The sequence below is a fragment of the Polypterus senegalus genome, chromosome 2 (assembly GCF_016835505.1).
Source record: "Polypterus senegalus isolate Bchr_013 chromosome 2, ASM1683550v1, whole genome shotgun sequence".
Classification (NCBI taxonomy): Eukaryota; Metazoa; Chordata; class Cladistia; order Polypteriformes; family Polypteridae; genus Polypterus; species Polypterus senegalus.
Window position 1 is genome coordinate 271,285,320 of NC_053155.1, and position 24,047 is coordinate 271,309,366.

The following is a 24,047-nucleotide window of genomic DNA, read 5'->3' on the forward strand; positions in this document are numbered from 1 at the left end:
AACACATGTTTCACTGAGTACTATGGTCAAACTGATGCCCAATTCCTGATTTGATACCTTAATGTGGAATGGGTGGAGTCTTGGTGGCCTAATAAATGATTTCAGGGGTCTTAATGTTTTTCACTATATATATAGGGCTTGTGCCTCCTCCACACCGCAGGCCCGTCCTGGTTTTGTTGGGAGCCACGGGTCGAGGGCATGGAAGCCCTAACCTGTAGGGGCCCGTGGTTACCGCCAGGCAGCGCCCCGATGCCGGGTTGATCCCATGCAGTCGCCGGCCGGAGCTGGAGCCCGGCCGGGACGCTTTGGAGGACGAGAGGAGGGCAGGAGGGCCGGTACAGGGCATGGAAGCCCAGCCCTGCAGGGACCCGTGGCCACCGCCAGGCGGCGCCCCAGTGCCTAATTATCCCGGAGCCCGACACTTCCGCCACACCAGGAAGTGCCGGGGAAGACTTTATGTGGCGCCGGAGAGCTGCCAGGAAGGCAGCCGACACTTCCGCCACGCTGGGGCGGCCAAGGAACAGATGGCGGAAGCACCTGGGGCTCATCCGGGGCATTATTTAGGGCCGCCTCCCTCCAGTCATTGTGTGGAAGTCGGGTGGAAGTGGACTGAGCAAGAGGAAGGACTGGAGGCGGCCAGGAAGGCACAAAAGACTGTGGGCCTGGACTTTGGGGAATTCGCGTAGAGGGCACTGGGGATGCACGTGAGCACAAACTGTAAATACTGTATATAAATAAATAGTGTGTGGTTTGAAAAATGATGTCCGTCTGTCTGTGCGGGCCAGTGTTCACATATATATATATATATATATATATATATATATATATATATATATATATATATATATATATATATACTATCAGAATATATAGTATATATATATATTGTCACAAACTTGACACAGAGTCATACAAAGGTTTGGGGCAGCCACCCGTATAATTGTTTCCCTGGCTGCAAAATTGCTTAAATAGATACAGCACTGATGTGCACAAAACCAAGTCCAAAGCAGAACTGAGGGAATAGGGAAAAGGTGGAGGCTTTTAAAGGGGAAGACAGGAAGTGAAGTCAAAGGGGTCCGGATCATGAAGGTCTTCAACCATTGGTTTGAGCCTGGATGTGACATCACAGGGGCCGGAGCCATCAAGGTCTCCTTCCATTGGCTCAGTCAGCGACATCAAGAGGGCCAGGTGGAATCTCCCGTGAATGGTCTGCAGGAAAGGGAGAAAAAGAGTCAGTGAAGTCTGCCACATCTCGGAACTGCCATTACTCAAGCCCTTTAACTGCCTCCCATGCGCACGTGTGTGAGCATATATCTATAATAATAAAAGGCAAAGCCCTCACTGACTGACTGACTCACTGACTCACTCACTGACTCACTCACTCACTCACTCACTCACTCACTCACTCACTCATCACTAATTCTCCAACTTCCCATGTAGGTAGAAGGCTGAAATTTGTCAGGCTTATTCCTTACAGCTTACTTACAAAAGCTAAGCAGGTTTCATTTCGAAATTCTACACGTAACGATCATAACAGTCGATAACGGTCGACAACGTCCGCCATGTTGAACTTACTTATTTATGGCCCCATCTTCACGAAATTTGGTAGGCGGCTTCCCTGCACTAACCGAAACCAATGTACTTACTTATTTCGATGGTATGACGCCACTGTCGGCGGTATATTGAACTTTCCAACGTCACCAATTTTCAAACTTTCCATGTAGGTAAAAGGCTGACCCCATGTTCACGAAATTTGGTGGGTGGCTTCCCTGCGCTAACCAAAACTGATGTATATACTTATTTTGGTGGTATGACACCACTGTCGGCCGCCATATTGAATTTTCCAAACGTCACTAATTCTCCAACTTCCCGTGTAGGTAGAAGGCTGAAATTTGGCAAGCCCATTCCTTACAGCTTACTTACAAAAGTTAAACAGGTTTCATTTCGAAAATTCTATGTGTAACAGTCATAACGGTCAACAACGTCTGCCAAATTGAACTTTCTTATTCATGGCCCCATCTTCACGAGATTTGGTAGGCGGCTTCCTTGCGTTAACCGAAACCAATGTACATACTTATTTCGGTGGTATGACGCCACTGGCAGCCGCCATATTGAAGTTTCCAACGTCACTAATTCTTCAACTTCCCGTTTTGGTTAGAAGGCTGAAATTTGGCAGGTCATTCCTTACAGCTTACTTACAACAGTTAAGCAGGCTTCATTTCGAAATTCTACGTGTAGCGGTCATAACGGTCAATAACGTCCGCCATGTTGAACTTTCTTATTTACAGCCCCATCTTTACGAAATTTGGTAGGTGGCTTCCCTGAGCTAACCGAAACCAATGTACGCATACTTATTTCGGTGGTATGTTGCCACTGTCAGCCGCCATATTGAACTATTCAACAGTCTTTGTTACTTATGGGCCCATCTTTAAGAAATTTGGTACGCGGGTTCCCAATGCTAACTGAATCCTACTTATGTACATATATACGTCCATAGCCTGCACCTCGGTCACCGTGTGAGGTGGCGTTGGGTTCCCCCATCCCAACGCCTCCCACATTGTTGGCTGCCTGCCTATATAAGGCCGTCCATCGCTCCAGTCTCTACATTCCCTTCCTTGCTTCGCCACGGGATTCACGTCTCCCTACTGATAACTACAGACTTTTTGTTTAATCCACTGCTTCTCCGCTGTTTTATTGTTTGTTTATTACAATTATAGTTATTGTGTAGGTATTTTAGACTTACTTTACATTGCTCAGGTACCCATTTCCTTTATCGTTCCAACCCCCATTACCATGTCTATCAAGATGATCACTATCGATCAAAGAACTGTCACTTACTGAGTGGTTTCCATGCCCGGAGATGGCACCTACGTTTTCCATTCTCTTTGTTACATATTGCACGGCCATATCAGGCTCAGTCTTGATATCCGGAGGAACATTGTGTCTTATGTATTGAATGACTGGGACAGGTTCAAGGTGTGGACTGATGATGGTACAGGAGATAATTATACTACACAGGAGCACTAGAAGAGTGAAATGCTTAAGCCCTTCACCTATGGTTCTGCATGTGAGTTGATGGCTGCCGCTGAATTGTTTGGTTGTCGTTTTCAAGTGTACCGAAATGGCCAAATATTTTACACCTTTCGAAACCGCCAATACCTCTTTAACATCTTAGATTGACAGGTGACGATTTCAGTAGTGGACACTTTGATGTTTATGAATGTTTAAACTCTCAAAAGCTGGATGTGAAGTTATCGATGAAACCGGTTGTGTGCTTACAACGCTTGACAGATGCCGAATGTCTCTTCAACACAAGTCCTACAAATACTGTCGTAATTGAAACAAACCATGAAACTCAAACCGATTATGACAACAGCAATCCGAGGCTGTGAGATTTGAGACAAAATTACTGTTCACATGGCCAACTGTAAGTTACATGCTCAAGAGTAAGCTCAGCGCACAGCTTGGTCATGTTACAACGGAGGCGAACTGACAACATGGTATACAAAGAGATCCTTAACAAATAATTATTGGCATATTTTCCCTCAGTTTAAAAAGGTTTAATTTTCTTCTTAATAAAAATTTTAATGCAGTACTTTGCCGCTGCGAAGCGTGGGTATTTTGCTAGTATATATATATATTGTAAAAGGAACAGACTCAACACACATAGAAAAAGTTTTGGGGCAGCCGCCCATATAATATTCCTAGCTACAAGGGATTCTTTAAGTTTCAACAGAGTTGTTGATAGTACAGAGTCCAAGACAGAACTGATGAAGGATGGAAAAGATGGCGGTTTTAATTGGTCAGACAGGAAGTGATGTATGGTGACCGGAAGTGATGTTTTCCTGGCATCAACCTGGGCGCCAGAACAGGAAGTGACATTCTTCTGGGTGCTGGAACCGGAAGTGACATTCTTCTGGGCACCGGAACCGGAAGTGATTTTCTTGGTTCAGATAGGTTTTCCCGTGGCTGGTCTGAAGAGATAACAGGAGAAGGTTTAGTGCACCCCACCCTCCCCTGGCCTGGCATGAAATTCCCTTTACTTGGTCCACACAACGTCCCCCTACTCGCACGTGTGTGACACTATATATACAACTATTTTCAAACAAGACCATGGTCATCTAACCTCAGTTGTGTGAATGCTTTTGTCTGACACACTTCCTGCGCTCTCTGCTCATAAATTTTATCAGGACAATAATTTTATACGTTCTAGATGACAAGTTAATGACAAAGCGAAGAAGAAAGAGCATGGACAAACATTCGAGAAACTCATTTTATTTATTAGAGAGAAAGAAACAATATTCACTCACAGGCAGATATACGTTGCGTTGTCACAATGTACTTGTAAGTCTAAACACGGAATCAAAATTCAGTGCAATCTTGAAGAAAAGTTAATTCCAAATATTGTTTTTACAACAGTTTTAAAGTAAAAGAATATTAATAATGCATATGTAATAATTCCCAGGAAAATAACAATCTCTTTAAATTGTATATCTAGTAAACCAAACCCAGGGGTGGGCAAGCGAAGCTTACATACTGTACTGAGCAAAAGTCTGGAGTACTTGTGAAAAAATGCCATGTAATGGTAGTTTTTATTAATCATAAACTTCCTAGAAAGTGCAGTAAACAGGAAAATAACATAAAATAAATCAATATGTAGTGTGACCTCCCTTTGCCTTTAAAACAGTAGCAGTTCTCTTAGGTCCCTTTACATGTAGTTTCTGAAGGTACTCATGTGGTAGGTTGTTCTAAGCCTTTAGAAGAACTTGCCACAGTTCCACTGCAGACTTTGGCTGTCTTACTTGTAATCCCAGCCTGTGATGTATTTGTTTCTGTGGCTGACCATTGTGTTTCTGTCCTCCTTACCTTGCTTGGTTGTTTGTACTTCTGCTGAATAGCTTGGACAGGACATCTGGAAACACATATCTGCTGTGAAATTTCTACTCGGGAGAGACCACGATGATGTAGGATCACCAGTTTGTGTCTTGTTGTTAACCTTACTGGTGGTGTAAGATTTGCAGGTATCACAAGAAATCACTGGAGACATCAAAAAGGTTTGGTTTCACTGGCTGAAAATTGGGTTTAAGCAAGTACGATGTGTACAGGTTCGACTCCAAGGCAACTGATTCTATGTCAAAAAGAAGGCAGCTTTATAGGGGAGCTGAGTAAATTACATTGTCATAGGGGCCGGAACTGGAAGTGATGTCATCGAGGCCGGGTGGAATTTCCTGTAACTGATCTCCAGAGAAGCGAGAGAAAGAGTTACTGCACTCTGCCATCCCCTGGTCTGGCATGGAATTACTCTCATTTAGGCCCTTTAGCTGCCTCCCATGCACATGTGTGTGACACAGGTTAAACCGCCACATCTACCACAACCTCTCCTTTTTAGTATGGGTGTCACTTGCCCAGTTTTATTCTCTCTATGCAGCTATATCTTTTTCAGATAATCCCTTTGGTTCCAGCTACACATTATGTCATTGATGATTAGCACATGTTTGTTATACTGTATTTGCTTAATCAAGCACTGTATTGCATGCCTACACAGATCTCATGTTTTTGTGGTAAATTACCATGTCAGTTTCTTACCCAGAAGGAGGCTGTAATGGAATGACAGAGATGGACTAATGTCCCAACTGGGATGAGTATAGGATCCTTACTGGGACAAGAAGCCATAACTGAAGGTCAAAGATGAAATGGTGTACTGGCGGGACGGGACCGGCGGGACGGGCTTTGATCGACGATGATGGAGGGTCATTGATATGGTCCTGCGGGATGCTGTGGTTGATGTGGTGGAGAGTCTGAGCTTGGAGTGGATCCCTGGGGTGGGTTCACTAGGGGGGTCTTGGGCTGGGGGGCTGCTGCCCGACTCTGGTGGTGCTTGGGTTACCTCCGGGGGTGGGCTTCTGGTGGTTGTGTGTGGGGCCTTAGGGGAGGTCTTGACGGTGGCTGCGGGTCGCTGCCTAGTGGCTGCAATGCCCCTGGGTTGGTTTGGGTGTGGGCCTTGTGGCTTAGGGTATGGGGGCGGCCATCCCCGGATGGGGATATGGGTGGGGCCTTGGGGATTGGGTCCTGGCATGTACGCTGCCGGGAAGAGGGCCAGAACATGCGGCAGTTCCACCATGGGGAGGGGATGTCCGGGAGGGGGAGGATCCAGCTTTACCTGGGTGTCTTATGTCTTACTTAATCTGAATGTTGAGTAAATGTGGGGATGGGAGTAAATATTCTGCTGGGGTGGTGTGGGTTGGTGGCCTCAGACTCAGTGGGGCTCTGTGATGCTGCTGCTTCGGGCCATGGCTAGATGGGCTGGGGCCTCCGTGCCCCGGGTGGATTTTGGGAACGGAGGTGCCTATTGGGGCCAGTAGGGGAGCTGGCTCCCTGGAGGGCTCAGGCCCCTCAGCCGTTCCTCCCCATCCTCAGACATTTCCCTCCTCCTGCTCCTTCACATCATCACACAAACATGCACATAGGGCCTTGGGGTGTGGGTAAGTCAGGGGTGCAGGTATGGATCCCATTTCCGCAGTCCTGTGGCAGCCTACCCCCAATTTTATTTGCACATTAAACACTTCCACAAAAAACATTCCACACAAATGCACACTTAGGGCCTTGGGAGTGGGCACACTCAACGGCATCCGGTGGGGGGAAATTTCAGCCTCACTCCGAGTGCCGGTGTCCACTTCCAATTTTAAACTGCACCTAGTCACGGAGAGTTTTGGGGGGGAGTGGGGCTGTGTGTTGGCATCAGCTGGTGTAGGCCACATGGTGCCGGCACTGCCCGCCCCCCCCAACCACAAAATGCACCTTATCAACACACACCAACACTACATTAGAGCAGGCGGAGGGAGACTAGAGGTCTTATTACACCTCTGTTCTCAGTTAGCTGCCCGGGACTGGAGGCTAGGAGTGGGAGCTGGCCGTCTGCCTGTGGTCTGGAGTGGTGGGTTGCTTTGCTCTGCGTTGGATGGGGGTGCCTGCTCACTATTACCCCTGCGGAACGGGGCTAACTCTGGCGTCCAGGAATGGTTGTACCTCAGGTGCGGCAGCACCGGGACCAGAGTTAGTAGGGTGTGTATGGGGAGTGTGAATGGGTGTCTGGCGTACATCCTTGTAAGTCTTGGGTTGTATGTGTATGTGAGAGCATGAGGGAGGGAGTGTATGACTGTGTTTGTGTGTGACTGTATATGTCAGGTGGGGTTTTGGACTCCTCCCCTCTCCTGGGACATCTGGCAATACTACAACATCTTTGCCTACCCTCCCCCTGCCTTAAGCATCTGTCTGGTCGCTCCCGGTGGCTGCCTGGTGGGATCTGGTTCCCTGGGCTCTGTTGGGTCCTCGGCGGGTGGGTCGCCCTTGGGTCCCGGGCTGCTGGGTTCCGGGCCCGGCCGACTCGGGGGTGAGCGGCTGCGGGCGGGCCTGAGGGCTTGCCGTTGATATCTCCCGGACTCTGCCGGCTGCTGGTTGTGACCCCCAGGGTGATCCTCTGTGCCTCTCGAGTGGGGGTTGGGGCTTCTCTGGTGACGGCCTCCCTGGGGTCTCCGTGCTCTGGGGTGACCTCTGGATCTCTGGGCTTGGAACTCCCTCCATCTTCCGCACGTTTTGGGGGCAGGTCTGTGGCCCTTCACACTCACTATTGGATGCTCCTATAGAGAAACCTTACACATACAAGCGTGCGTACGCACACAGGTGCTCACATGGTGATTTCATAAGTATGACTTGGACATCTTCAGCACATGATCTAAGGTTGTGGTGGCCCTAAATGCCTTAGTAATAATTACTGTATGATTGTCAGCAAACATTTTTACTTTTATATATCTTCATGTAGCTGATGCAGCAATGTTTTTGTCTTGTGGTTTTTTTTTTCCCCCCTCTCTTTCTGCAGGTCTAGAAGCGGATTCTGGTTCATTTATTGTTTATTCTATACGAAAACCCCCCCTTCCCCCTTTACCTCCATCTCTTCCTTCTCTCTCTTCTTTTTCTTTCACTTTTGTCTCCGTGTCCGGTTCGAATCTTAAAAACATCTGAAAATATTTTTAATAAAGTTTTGGTATCAGGCGTGACGTCAGCAGAAGCTGTAACGCTCCACCTGAGAGAAAAACTGTAAGGCTAGTCGCCAGCATTCAGACATCAATTCTGATTGCTTCACAGCCGAACAGGACACGGTAAAAAAAAAAAAGAAATGGTGTACCGGCCGGTTTCTTACCAGAATGGGACGTCTTCTCGGAAAAACAGAAGGTGTCTGCAGACTGGGATTATGTGTTACCCCGGTACACATAGTGGCAGTATCCCACTGGGGGAACCACCATATGAATACCCACAGGGCAAGTTGGGAATTGTAGTCTGTTGAGACAGTCCCGTCAGAGTTCCTAGGGTCTGCGAGGGGGAGCTACTGGAGAACCTTGCTCCTTCTTTGAAGGACTTCCATTATCTGGAAGTGCTTCCAAGTTGCAATGCTGTGACACCGGAAGTACTCCTGAGTCCAGCATAAAAGAGCAAATCTTCTCCCATAGAGTAGTCAGAGTTGGGAGGTGTGCAGATGAGACTACATGGGAGGGGTGGAAGGAGAAAAAAAATTACTTATTGCACAAGGCAATTTACATCATTTATGACACAATTGGTAACATTTCTTTTGGTTTTCCAGTTGGACTACAGGCAGATCAAGTGACTTGCTTATGGACACACAGTGTCAGTAGTTGTATTTGAACCCAAAGCCTCAGGATTTGATATTCAAAGCTTTAACCACTGCACCACACTGCCTACATGTTATTGTCTTGTACTACTGTGAAACAGGATTTGGAGGCCTGTGGAGGTATGGTAAAATAAAAAATAACATTGGACTGTGTCATGTAGTTGTGTCTTGGGGTTTGGGGGCCTCACTACTTGTCACAATTTATTAATGTATTAATGTAATATTTTTAAACACAGTTTTGTGTTTATTTAATTAAAAGTTAGGCAGGACTTAAGACTGATGACTTCTTAATAGGGCAGATTAGTTCAAGGCACGTTTTGCACAAATCTATATGTCCATTTTCTAATCCATTTATTTCATTCTGGATCTTTGGAAGCCTTTAAACAAGAACCAAACCGTGGTGTTGATCTTTCTATGGTTAATTCTTAGCTAACACCTAAAGAAATCCAAAAGTTTGTTCTAAAGATTCTCTTGTTAGGAAATATTTCCTCAGAAGTCCATAGAAGTTCATTTCCTAGAATTATACAGGCTGAAACTAACAATTTGGAGACTGTGAAATCTCAAATGAGCATATTTTAGAAATATTAAGCTATTAAGAAATATTTGAGGAAATGGCCTGTTTTCTCAAAACCGTTCATACTTAAAAAGAAATGTTTTCTAATAATTTTTTCTGTTTCATCTAATCAGTGCTATTAATAAGAAAAACTAAAACTTTTGTCTTTCATCAGTACTTTAATTAACTAATTAGTCTGTTTTTAGCAAATGGTGTGATCTCTGCCTGCTTCATTAATTAGTGGCTTTAAAAGCTGAAGCTTATAATTACTATTATGACATTATATATTTGCATGTAACTTAATGATTTGTATGGAAATTTCGAGAAGGTTTTAGCAAAGATTGTAGTAAAATATAAGCTCTGTTTTTTTACAGAAATAAGGACTACCTAAATGAACTTGATGTAAGCCATGAATTCCTTTTTCATTTATTCCTTGTCCAGCAGCTTCTGAGAAAAGCAGATATACCAGCACTGTCCAGGAAACCAGATTATCACTGGGCACCTTTTTACAAGCTCATTATAGATCAAGAATTGACCTAACACACATGTTTTTGGGACAAGGGAGAGAAAAGTAACACCCACACAAATCTGGGGAGAAGCTGCAAACTCCATAGTGGCTAGGATATGAATCCAGGTCCTGGCAGCAGTGAGACATGCGGCAGCTAAACACTGAGCCTTCAGTCTTGAATAATTTCTTGAAGCTATTGGCCGTTCCCAAGTGGCACATAATTACAGTAATCCCTCCTCGATCGCGGGGGTTGCGTTCCACAACCCCCCGCGATAGGTGAAAATCCGCGAAATAGAAACCATATGTTTGTATGGTTATTTTTATATATTTTAAGCCTTTATAAACTCTCCCACACTGTTTATAAATATTTCCCGCACAGTTATACAGCATAAACTCTTTGTATTCTCTTAGATATTAGGTAAGATTCTTTGAAATTATGTATATAAACACACTGTTTATATACAGTAAAACCTAAATATTATTTTAAAGATATCGAGTGTCTCCGATATCACATATGTTACAGCCATTATGATAGACAGGCCACCAGCAATAAATACGTACAATGCAAGAAAAATTGTATACAGTAAATGTGTGTACAGTGACACTAAAGGTACGTACATATACTAAGTACTGTAAGTAGAAAATTAATTATGGTTACTCACCAACAATGACACGATGACTTGTCTGATAACGATGAGTTTAATTTTACTGCACAACAAAGGACAGCGTTACAGCTCTTCTAAAGCAGCCTCTTCAGGTGACTGTGTAGCACTGTCGTTGTTCTTCTTCAATCCAAATCCCTAAAGCAGATTCCATCCAGACTACTGCCTTATTACATCCACTTACAACTCGTTTTGCACCCTGTTTAAAAGGACACTGAGGCCATAGATCTTATACTGTATTCCTTTCCTACTTTTTAAATAAAAAGAATCATAGCCTTATTGATGCCGTAATGGCGTCCTACAGCGGTGTAGATTTTCCCTTCTTTCAACATATCCAAAACTTTTACCTTTTCGGCAATCGTTAACATCTTCTGTTGGCGCTTGGGCACAGCCCCTGAAGCAGTAGCAGGAGCAGATCGTTTTGGAGCCATAATGAAGGGCTTGAGTATGCACAAAGATAAACACAAAAGAGCACAAAAGTTAGCTCTTTACACAGCGAAACACGTTGATGCTGAATGAGCGAGACGAGACTTCCTGGTAAATGCCACAAGATCGAATTCGGCGCTCCGTCTCTGAGCCATTCAGCACACAGGAACTTAACTGCATGCTCTGATTGGTTAGTTTCTCAGGCATCCGCCAATAGCGTCCCTTGTATGAAATCAACTGGGCAAACCAACCGAGGAAGCATGTACAGGAAGTAAAAAGACCCATTGTCCGCAGAACCAGCGAAGCAGCGAAAAATCTACGTTATATATTTAGATATGCTTACATATAAAATCCGCGATAGAGTGAAGCCACGAAAGTCGAAGCGCAATATAGCGAGGGATTACTGTACAGTATATTTGTAAATTCCTGTAACTGAATAATGTTTGGTATATTTATTCATAGAGAGAGAGTAGGGTGATACTATGGCACAGTTGGTAGTACTACTACCTAATAGATTCAGTATGGTCAGCAGCCATACCACATGCACTGTAGAAGAGGTCATCCACATGAAGCTAAGAATGTTCAGGCCCAGTCAGTACTTGGATGGTAGGCCATCTAGGAAAACCTTGGGTTGCTGCTGGGTGAGGTTTTGATGAGGCCAGCGGGGGTGCTTGCCCTGTGGTCTGTGGGGACACTATGCTGTAAATATGGAACAATCCTTTGGATCAGACATAAAACAGAGGTCCGGAATCCTTGTAGTCATTAAAGATCCCTGGGCATCATTCGAAAAGACTACAGTTAACCTTAGTGTCCTGGCTAAATGGCCCACAATGACCTAGTCATTCTGGCCCAAATATCCCAAGTTCCTTATTGGCTAACTATCTCTCTCACCCCTCACACCGCCTACTAATGTGCGGTGAATGTACTGATGCAAGAATGGCTGCCATCGCATCATCCAGGTGGGTGCAACACATTGGTTGTGGTTTGAAGTGGTTCCCTTCTGTCTATAAAAATGCTTTGAGTAGCAAGAAAATGTATTATAATTATTATTACTATCATTATGTATTCAAAATTCTGGTTTCTAATGTCTTATTGTCTATGTGGGGTTTCACATTCTATATTGGTTTTCTACAAGTACTCTAATTGTCCTCCCTCTTCCCTAAGAACATACGGGCACTATCAGTTCATCTTTCAAACTCGTCCAGTGTTAGTGTCAATGTGGACATGTATGTAAGTGAGCCCTCCAATGAACATAAGCTATAATTGGCTTTAATCCCCCATGATTTGGATTAAACAGGTTTGAAATGTTTGGTTAATAAAGAGAGTAACTTTCTTCTTCATTCTTTTTTCTTTTCTTTTTAAATAAGTAATGCTGTGCAGTTGTTAGACAGCAAGCTAAACACTGGGTTAGAATAATCATAAAATAAACATACCTTAGGGATGTATTATAGAAAGTATCACATAAAGACAAGCACATTTTGGCAGTATTACTGTACTGTATTGAATAATAGCCTAATTAAATCTTTATTTCAAAATGCAATCCAATTAATGTCACAATTTATTGATATGTTAATTTTAGCTTTCCTTAAACTATTTTACCCAATTATGACAGTGCAATGCACAGTGTTCTGTATGCTTTAATTACCTAAGTGCATATATTAATTGAAGCATGGTACTTGGCATTTTGTAAAACTGTTATACTGCGGTAGCAATCACACCAAAAATGAGGAATTTATCACACTGTATTTTGTGACATTTGCTGTACATGCTTGGCTGAGGAGCCAATGTTGCAAAGCTACCATCTGTAGAATTATGATTAAAAAGCTAAACTCCGTACAAACTGGGATGAAGTACTTTGAAAGTTTTCCAAACTGAATGAGTTGCCTTTATTATTTCTAGATCATGATGTCTTAAGTCTCTTACTGACACCAAAGACAAGTGTACTTAAAATATGACACACATTTAAAAGAACACATACAGATACTTCCATTTTCCTTCTTTCTTTTTTTAACCCAGAATATGGTCAAAATGTACTTGAGATAAATTGTGTCAAGAAGTACAAGAAATGGTGCTTCAAAGACAGAACAGAGTAATGTCCCTTATGTACTGTACACACTTCTGTAAAGGAGGTCAACTGCAGGCAGCGAATTTGAAATGAAAGGACGGGTCTGATTAGCTGCACAGTTTGCACAGTACACAATGACACTTTTCCTTTGTTTTATACAAAGCCCTTGAAGCTGAAAGATTATTTATGTTGTAAGAGTCATTGGAATATCTAAATACATTAAGTACTTAGAATTCTTTCCTATTTCTAGTTTCTCCTCAGCTTGTAATTCTCAGTTCTATCAGACTACTTCTAAAGATAGATGATAGTTAGGAATATTCAATTTGTGCTATGGACCTTCTGGCCTAACATTGTTAATGTTTTTCCAAAGGTCCTCACATATTAACAATTTTCTTGTTGGTGTGGGATAGGGAAAATATAAGACAGAATACAAATGACTTGTAACCCACCAGCTCATGTCTTAAGACAATATGTTTGGCACTGGAAGCATCTTGTATTAACTTAGGAATGCCATACTGTACACATCTAACTTGTTTGAGGCTCATCTATTATCCTTCATTTCTCACTCCACTTGCTGCCTTGTTTTTCTCATCCTGAAACTCTTTCATTTAATTACTTAACTCTGCCCATTACTTTTTAGCTCAGACATCTTATGGAAGATAGGGAGCTTTCCTGAACTGTTCCCAAACTAAAATAATGCCCAACAGACTAAATCATGTAAAAACTGTGCATTTATTTAACTCAAAATGAACACCAGGAAGGTAACACACAGGAGGAGTGAAAAAAAACAAAACATCAATCCTAATGACTCTCTAGGCATTCCTAAATTTGAGTGTGATCCCTGTCAATATTGTGGGGTATGTGTTACCTCCCTATCAGTGTGCCATATTTTAAGTACTGTACACTTTCCTCACTTCTCCCTCCTTCAGTCCTTTTCTCTCATTTACCGATCTGAAGAAATCAGCTCCATTCACCTACCAGCTCCAAGTTCACTGCAGCATTGACTGGAAGAGGAATAACAAATCCCTCTGGATCACATGTCGCTGTTCTCCTATAGCTTTGTCTAACAGACCCAGATGTTTCATTCATCTTGAGCCCTAGTTCACCCTTATAAATGGCCAGGCAACCCCAGAATTCTTGACCTTACAGCAGTAGATCAAGCAATGTGCACCCCTTGCTGCCATGTAATAAACATACAGTATAACCTATTAAGTGAAGACTCCCATTGTAATCCTACAAGATCCTAGGACAACTGGATATATAGCTGTGCTTGAAGCTTTGGACTGAAGCCAGGGCCTATAATCTTGTTAGGGCAATGTGGAGCATTGACTCTGTCATGCAATGCCCCTTTAAGCTTGTAATGCTGGTCTCTGGCACCACTCTGTAACGTATTGATTGTGATTTTCCATAGTCCTTAACGCTCTAATATGCACTTTTCTGGTATGGCAGCAACATTAAACAAAGATTCCAACTGTTCTTGTTTTTCTATGCCCCTAGATTTATTTCCTCCACTTTCCACAAACATATTTCCAAATGCTCCCAATGGTATTCTGTCTCATCTTTTAGAACAGCTAGTGCTGGTAATTACATTCTGTATTAAATTCAGGTCCATGTAGGGCACTGCCTCTGCCAAATAATGCCCTTTGTTGCCAGGAATGCGGATCTCTACCTGCCACCTGTCTACAGCCTATCAATTGTGATTGCCATTGGTGTTCTTGTATGTTCTTTTTCGCTTTGGTAGGCAGACTTTATCCCAGAAACAATGAGTTTAAGGTAGGAGTCAACTATTGAGGGAATGTGAATACCAGGACATAACTCATGCACATCCCAGCCCCCATAACAAGAGAATTTAAAGATATTAGCTCACCTTAAAGGATGTCTTAGAACTCCACGCAAAAGGCACTTCCATGAACAGCTGTGTGGTTTAAGTATTGTGTGGCAATAATGCTTCACAGTGGGTAACCAAATGTGTTCAACTTTACGAAATATTGCAGGCCATTCGCACTATCCAGTGATATTTGCTGCCAATGAAAAAGAGGTGACACGACAACTGCACACAGGACTAAACGGAGCTGACAAAAGCAAATAAGAAAAGTGCGTGCAGCTAGTTATCCCGCTTGGGACTTGCTCTATTTACTGGAAAGATATGTATTTTTTTAATAATATAAATAAAATGTATATGCAGCATAACAAAACATGTAAGGCATGGAGAAACACTATAAACATAACCCAAACAAAGTGAGACCACAAACACATGCTAATAAAAGTGTACCTGTACTGTGCAATCATTCGCAACAGGTTTAAAAGTGGCACTTATCTACATGACAGCATTAACTTTTGTAGGACATACTGTATCATGACCTGAATGTAGGAGTGGGATGTGTGGCCAAAAATCTATGTACGGTGTGGTACCTGGATGGAGGTGTTACCCAACCGGGACACCCGAGAAGACAGGAGGAGGGCTTGTGCCTCCTCCAGACCTTGAGGGGGCGACCACCCTGGGGGCCGTGGGTAAAGAGCTGGGAAGCTCAACCCTGTAGGGACCCGGGGTTACCGCCAGGGGGACCCCAATACCTGGAAGACCCTGGACCTCAGCACTTCCGCCACACCAGGAAGTGCTGGGGGAAAGAGGAACAGGAACACCCGGAGTGCTTACGGAGAGACAGCCGGCACTTCTGCCACACTGGGGCGTGTCTGTGGGAGATTACTGGAAACACACCTGGAGCACATCCGGGTACTTATTTATAGGGGCTGCCTCCCTTCAGAGGGGGACAAGAGTCGGGTGGAAGTTGGATAAGGTCTCCAGAGGAGGCAAGAGGTGGCCTGAAGAAGAGAAGAGAGAGAGAAAATGCATTGGATTGGCCTGGACTGAGAGGTATTGGGGGATTTTTGTGAGTACTGAACTGCGATAAATAATGAAGAATAAATGTGTGCTGGGTGACATGAGTGTGTCTGCCTGTCTGTGTCCAGGGTAATGTTCACAACGGTCATAATTAAAAATATGGGTGATTTTAGTACATACTGCATTAATGTATTTTGTGGCTTGTGGGAGGTGCTTGTGCATCAACCCTAAAACCATTAAATGACCAGAAGGATCAGAGTACCAAAATAAAATGAGTTCTATTAAAAAAAATGAAAAAACAATACAAGGAAACAACAAAGTACTCCAGAACAAAAAAATGACAAACACATTTGCCTTCTGGGACTAACTAAGCAGCAGGATAATTCCTAGCTCACCTTCCAATACTCTATCTGTCCTTCCTCCCTCTGGACATCATCCCCAGCCGTCATCAATAGTAGTTCACTGCACTAGAGAGTCCCAATCACTTCCAAAAATATCTACTAGAGGGGGAAATTCTGTCAAAAACCCCAGTACAAAAAGGGCTTTGTAGAATCTTCATAAAAAAAAGGGTTATTTCCATAAACTGCCTGAAGGCACAAAAAAGCTCTGTGGATTTTAAAAAGGCAAAACTGAATTGCCTGTAACACAAAGGCAATCCAAAGCAAACAAATCCTAATACAGGTGTTTGGAGGCAAAGTCAAAAAACAGAGGGAAAAGGTCAAAATCCAGAAAATTCACAAAAAGCACAGCAATAGGCATAAGAAGTCACCAACTCTAGAGTTCATTCATAATGAACCTCCAGAAACTGTGGAAGACCCTCTGGGTTTTAGGGCAGGAGCAGGTCCTGGAGATGATTGACAGCTGGCCAAACCTCTTGGAGGACCACCCACAAAACACATGGAACATAACACAAACTGAGATACAGATACAATAAGCATAAGGAATAATGTCAATTATAAATAAAAGAAATAGCAACACATAAATAAATACATCAAAAAAGTACAGTAAAGGGGTAGAAACACGCATTTGTACTCCAGACAGGGAAAAAAACCTGGATTAGATATATTACCAGCTGCCTCCCAGATTTTAGCTGGGTTGCACCCAAAGGAATTAAGGCCCTTTTATAATTTGTCCCAGACCCCTTCTGGGTATCCCGCCTGCAAGCACTTACAAGGTTCCTAGATGATATCAGTCTCTGGTGGCAAAGCAGTATCAGGTATCCCTGCAATTTAGCCGCACAGCAGAAGTGTACTGGAGAAGGCAAGATGGGTTGTCCTCCCCAGTAACTTTGTGAGGCTATAACACATTACCCTTTAGAGGCTTGGGAAACCTCAACAAACCCTAAAGTAAGGCTTATTTTACCAGCTACATGGCCCCACTGCTGTGATGGTAGCTACCCAAATTACCTTCATAATCTGCAATCTTCAGAATTAACTGAGCACTTTATCCTGTTTCTAATTGCACGAGAAGGCTCTGGCTGCAGATATCTACTATGAGACTACTCCTGGTCTGAAAGAGGACCTCTGGCCTGGCGATGGGTATGGCCTTATAGTGGATGTCCACACCCAGACTCTGTTGAGTTACATGCATGAGCACTGAGAACAGTTTAAGGACTCTAGTGATAGGGGGTTCACCTTTTCTCTTCTTCCCTCTGTAGACCAGGGGCCTCATGTATATCGCTGTGCGTAGAATTTGCACTATATCATGATGTAAGCACAAAAGCCGAAATGTACTTATGCACAGAAAAATCCAGATGCAGGAATCTGTGCATTCACCAACTTCTGCGTTCTTCCACTACATAAATTCCGGTCAGCGTGCTTTCCCGCCCTAACTCTTCCCAGAATTGCACTTCTTTAAATATGCAAATCAATATAAATAGCCCTTAAGCTCAGCCTTCTGTGAAAAGACAATAGGAAAAGCATGGGGGAAAACATAAGAATTTCAGTAAATACCAAGTGGAAGCAAGGGAAAAACATACTATTTGTTGATTTTTCAGTGGTATAATCAACAAAAGGAAACTGATCGAGTGACATAGTGTGTCGGAGAAACTCGAAAGCTCAAGTTCACAAAGTCGCACAGTGCCAAAATAAAAAAGAAGTTGTCACATATCAAAGTTGCCATGAAAAGGGAGTCATAGCCCACCGTATGAGCTTATTAGGGTACAGACAAAAAAAATAGGCACACAGTGGGAAAAAAGCACGAAATGTCAACTTTAATCTCGAAATTTCCACTTTAATCGCATAGTTTATTTTGTCATTAAAGCAGAACATCATAAACTTCATCTTAAAATCATTTCATTTACTAGTTTCTCAAATCCCATCGTAACTAAAGTAGCAAGTTAAATGCTTTGTTTTGTATTTGATCTTCAATGAGCTCTATGTGTGTGAATCACTACGTGCTTCCGTTCTTTCTCTTTCTCTGACAGGACACAGAATCCATTACATTTGTGATATTACAGCTTTCTGAATAATTAAAATACTGAGATGTATACATGATATCATTTTCATGATGATTGGAATAAAAGCATGTTATTAAACATGAAAACACGATGGCACAGTGATTGTTCATGTCTCACACAAGATGCTGCTGCGCCATGCGCGACATTCAATGAAATAATTTATTGTAGCAGTACTGTCTCTTTCAAACATACTAACCTCTAATTCCTGTTACTTTTCTTTCCCCAAATACCCAACCGCCAGACTGATAATAATAGATAATAATAATAATCTCTATAATAGACGTTAAACCATCTGTAAGCATACAACGACGATTCTTCAAAACTTTTAAGGAACATTGAAATATCTTCATAGTACGTGTTTAATTATTCTATCCGTCTGTCCTTCTAGTGTCGCGCCAGCCTCAGTAAATAAACAGTGCAAGGCAGGGACAATACGTGAACTTGCTACCGCTGCGGTATCGTGTCCTCATATGTTTAATTATTAACATCTAGCAAAATACCTGCGCTTCGCAGCGGAGAAGTAGTGTGTTAAAGAAGTTATGAAAAAGAAAAGGAAACATTTTAAAAATAACGTAACATGATTGTCAATGTAGTTGTTTTGTCACTGTTATGAGTGTTGCTGTCATATATATATATATACTGCTCAAAAGAATTAAAGGAACACTTTTTGATCAGAGTATAGCATAAAGTCAATGAAACTTATGGGATATTAATCTGGTCAGTTAAGTAGCAGAGGGGGTTGTTAATCAGTTTCAGCTGCTGTGGTGTTAATGAAATTAACAACAGATGCACTAGAGGGGCAACAATGAGATGACCCCCAAAACAGGAATGGTTTAACAGGTGGAGGCCACTGACATTTTTCCCTCCTCATCTTTTCTGACTGTTTCTTCACTAGTTTTGCATTTGGCTACAGTCAGTGTCACTACTGGTAGCATGAGGCGATACCTGGACCCTACAGAGGTTGCACAGGTAGTCCAACTTCTCCAGGATGGCACATCAATACGTGTCATTGCCAGAAGGTTTGCTGTGTCTCCCTGCACAGTCTCAAGAGCATGGAGGAGATTCTAGAAGGCAAGCAGTTACTCTAGGAGAGCTGGAGAGGGCCATAGAAGGTCCATAACCCATCAGCAGGACCAGTATCTGCTCCTTAGGGCAAGGAGGAACAGGATGAGCACTGCCAGAGCCCTACAAAATGACCTCCAGCAGGCCACTGGTGTGAATGTCTCTGACCAAACAACCAGAAAGACTTCATGAGGGTGACCCAAGGGCCCCATGTCCTCTAATGGGCCCTGAGCTCACTGCCCAGCAGCATGCAGCTCGATTGGCATTAGCCATAGAATACCAGAATTGGCAGATGCACCACTGGTGCCCTGTGCTTTTACAGATGAGAGCAGGTTCACCCTGAGCACGTGACAGAAGTGAAAGGGTCTGGAGAAGCCATGGAGAACATTATGCTGCCTGTAACATCATTCAGCATGAGCAGTTTGGTGGTGGGTTAATGATTGTCTGGGGAGGCATATCCATGGAGGGTTACACAGACCACTACAGGCTTGACAAAGGCACCTTGGCTGCCATTAGGTATCAGGATGAAATCCTTGGACCCATTGTCAGACCCTATCCTGGTACAGTGGCTCCTGGTGCACGACAATTCCTGGCCTCATGTGGTGAGAGTATGCAGGCAGTTCCTGGAGGATGAAGGAATTGATACCATTGACTGGCCACCACACTTTCCTGACCTAAATCCAATAGAACACCTCTGGGACATTATGTTTTGGTCCATCCAATGCCACCAGGTTGCACCTCAGACTGTCCAGGAGCTCACTGATGCCCTGGTCCAGATCTGGGAGGAGATCCCCCACAACACCATCTGTCATCTCATTAGAAGCATGCACCGATGTTGTCAGGCATGTATACAAGAACACAGGGGCCATACAAAGTGCTGCGTACAATTTTGAGTTGCTGCAATTAAATTTTGGCAAAATGGACTAGCCTGCCACATAATTTTTTCACTCTGAGTTTTGGGGCGTCTTTGAATTCAGGGCTCTGTAGGTTGATCATTTTCATTTCCATCAAACGATGTGGCATCCTTTCGTTCCTAACACATTACCCAGTCTATATCAGTATTAATATCCAGGAGGATTTCTTGTTCCCATTGAGATCTGATGTGTTTTCAAAGTGTTCCTTTTTTTTGAGCAGTTTATATATACACACACACACACAGACACACACATATATAAACATACTAGCAGAATACACGCGCTTCGCAGCAGAGAAGTAGTGTGTAAAAGAAGTTATGAAAAAGAAAAGGAAAAATTTTAAAAATAACATAACATGATTGTTAATGTAATTGTTTTGTCATTGATATGAGTGTTGTTGTCATATCCATATATATCTATATATACAGTGGTGTGAAAAACTATTTGCCCCATTCCTGATTTCTTATTCTTTTGCATGTTTGTCACACAAAATGTTTCTGATCACCAAACACATTTAACCATTAGTCAAGTATAATACAAGTAAACACAAAATGCAGTTTTTAAATGATGGTTTTATTATTTAGGAGAAAAAATCCAAACCTACATGGCCCTGTGTGAAAAAGTAATTGCCCCCTGAACCTAATAACTGGTTGGGCCACCCTTAGCAGCAATAACTGCAATCAAGCGTTTGCGATAACTTGCAATGAGTCTTTTACAGCGCTCTGGGGGAATTTTGGCCCACTCATCTTTGCAGAATTGTTGTAATTCAGCTTTATTTGAGGGTTTTCTAGCATGAACTGCCTTTTTAAGGTCATGCCATAGCATCTCAATTGGATTCAGGTCAGGACTTTGACTAGGCCACTCCAAAGTCTTCATTTTGTTTTTCTTCAGCCATTCAGAGGTGGATTTGCTGGTGTGTTTTGGGTCATTGTCCTGTTGCAGCACCCAAGATCGCTTCAGCTTAAGTTGACGAACAGATGGCCAGACATTCTCCTTCAGGCTTTTTTGGTAGACAGTAGAATTCATGGTTCCATCTATCACAGCAAGCCTTCCAGGTCCTGAAGCAGCAAAACAACCCCAGACCATCACACTACCACCACCACATTTTACTGTTGGTATGATGTTCTTTTTCTGAAATGCTGTGTTCCTTTTACACCAGATGTAACGGGACATTTGCCTTCCAAAAAGTTCAACTTTTGTCTCATCAGTCCACAAGGTATTTTCCCAAAAGTCTTGGCAATCATTGAGATGTTTCTTAGCAAAATTGAGACGAGCCCTAATGTTCTTTTTGCTTAACAGTGGTTTGCGTCTTGGAAATCTGCCATGCAGGCTGGTTTTGCCCAGTCTCTTTCTTATGGTGGAGTCGTGAACACTGACCTTAATTGAGGCAAGTGAGGCCTGCAGTTCTTTAGACGTTGTCCTGGGGTCTTTTGTGACCTCTCGGATGAGTCGCCTCTGCGCTCTTGGGGTAATTTTGGTCGGCCGGCCACTCCTGGGAAGGTTCATCATTGTTCCATGTTTTTGCCATTTGTGGATAATGGCTCTCACTGTGGTTCGCTGGAGTCCCAAAGCTTTAGAAATGGCTTTATAACCTTTACCAGACTGATAGATCTCAATTACTTCTGTTCTCATTTGTTCCTGAATTTCTTTGGATCTTGGCATGATGTCTAGCTTTTGAGGTGCTTCTGGTCTACTTCTCTGTGTCAGGCAGCTCCTATTTAAGTGATTTCTTGATTGAAACAGGTGTGGCAGTAATCAGGCCTGGGGTGGCTATGGAAATTGAACTCAGGTGTGATACACCACAGTTAGGTTATTTTTTAACAAGGGGGCAATTACTTTTTCACATAGGGCCATGTAGGTTTGGATTTCTTTCTCCCTAAATAATAAAAACCATCATTTAAAAACTGCATTTTGTGTTTACTTGTGTTATATTTGACTAATGGTTAAATGTGTTTGATGATCAGAAACATTTTGTGTGACAAACATGCAAAAGAATAAGAAATCAGGAAGGGGCAAATAGTTTTTCTCACCACTGTATATATATATATCTATATCTATATATTATATATATATATATCTATATATATCTGTATCTATATATATATATATATATATATATAGCAAAATAAGGAAACATTTAATAATAACGTAACATGATTGACAACGTAATTGTTTTGTCATTGCCATGGTGTTGCTGGCATATTATATATATATATATATATATATATATATATATATATATACATGTGTACATATATACACACACACATATACTATGGGGTGCCAAACAGGCAAATACATTGATTTTCTGAATATATAAAGTCAAGAACGTCAGAATATATAAAGTCAAAACTTTAATATATAAAGTCATTCCCAAATATATAAAGTCAAAACTTGAATATATAAAGTCAGCTGTCGGAATATATAAAGTCAAAACTTGAATACATAAAGTCAACGTCGGTATATATAAAGTCAGCTCGAATATATAAAGTCAAAACTTGAATATATAAAGTCAGCGTCGGTATATATAAAGTTAAACTTGTTTCTGAATATATAAAGTCAAAAGTTGAATATATAAAGTCATCGCTGGAATATATAAAGTCAAAACCTGAATATATAAAGTCTAGTTAGATTTAGTCATCATTGCATAACTATTTCTTTACCATAGAAATTTAAAGACTAAATTCAACTTCCATTCCTACCAAAGATATTTCTGGGGACTAAATAGAATCAACTTATATCCAAATTGAGTTATTGAGCTGTCGCCTGCCAGCCTGAATAAGTCACCCTCGCTCAGCTCTTACTTTTTACGTTCATTTAATCATGGCTAGTGGCAGAAAATTTATAAAATGGAAGGAGGATTACACTGAGTATGGCTTTACCAAAACAATTATTGATGGCGAATCGATTATTCATAAAGATTCAATTGGTGATCTGTTTTTCTTTGTTAACCTCATATTTTTTCATACTTCTTCTCAAACCAATTGGGTGCGAGGGTAAAATGAATCGGGAAACGCTGATCAATGTAATCGGTGTACCAGGAAATCATGCATTGACAGAAGTTCCCCTTTGCTTGGAATTGAAAGTGTGATTAAATGCATTATTTTTTAACGCGTTATGGAGCACATGCATCGAAGCTTCTCAGCTGTGCTTGTGCTAAGAAAAGGAAACATTTTAAAAATAACGTATACGATTGTCAATGTAACCTTTTGTAAGTAGTGCCTGGAGGATTCAGGGTGAAGAAACTCTACAGAGAGCGTGTGTATTAACTTGTGGATTTTTCTGTGAGTATTTGGTAGCAGCGTCACAAAGTCACTTCTGTAAGACTGTGTTAGCTTCGGAGCTCAGCTCAGAGCAAAATGAGGTGAATGGGAGGGGAGATGATGACGTGACTCCCCCACCCGCCTTAACTGTCAATCCCCCACAAACACAGTCTCTCAGAATTTGCATAAGCACAGCCCTTTACCTGCAATTTTAACTTAGTTACAAAGTGATCAAAACTCTCGTTTATATCCTGCGTGCTCTCATTAAACTTGTATCCCGCATTACCCGTGGGCATGACAAATGCCAGCAGCAGCGTGTCTATGAACTTAATTTAAACTTTAGGTTTACACCGTGCTTTGTTTCCGAAGTAGCAGCACTCATGAATATGGTTGTATATGTAACTCGCTCGCTTATTATTGTTTCCCTGCCTTCTCAATTATATAATGCATGTTTTCTTCAGCGCTTTTGGAGCTCTTCTTGGTTTTCCGTACTGCGTTGACAGTCAGTTCACATGATTATGTGGGAGGCGTGATGATGTCACACGAAACTCCGCCCGCACGGCTGTCGAGCTCAACTACATTACAGTATATGGAGAAATATCCTTCCAGTT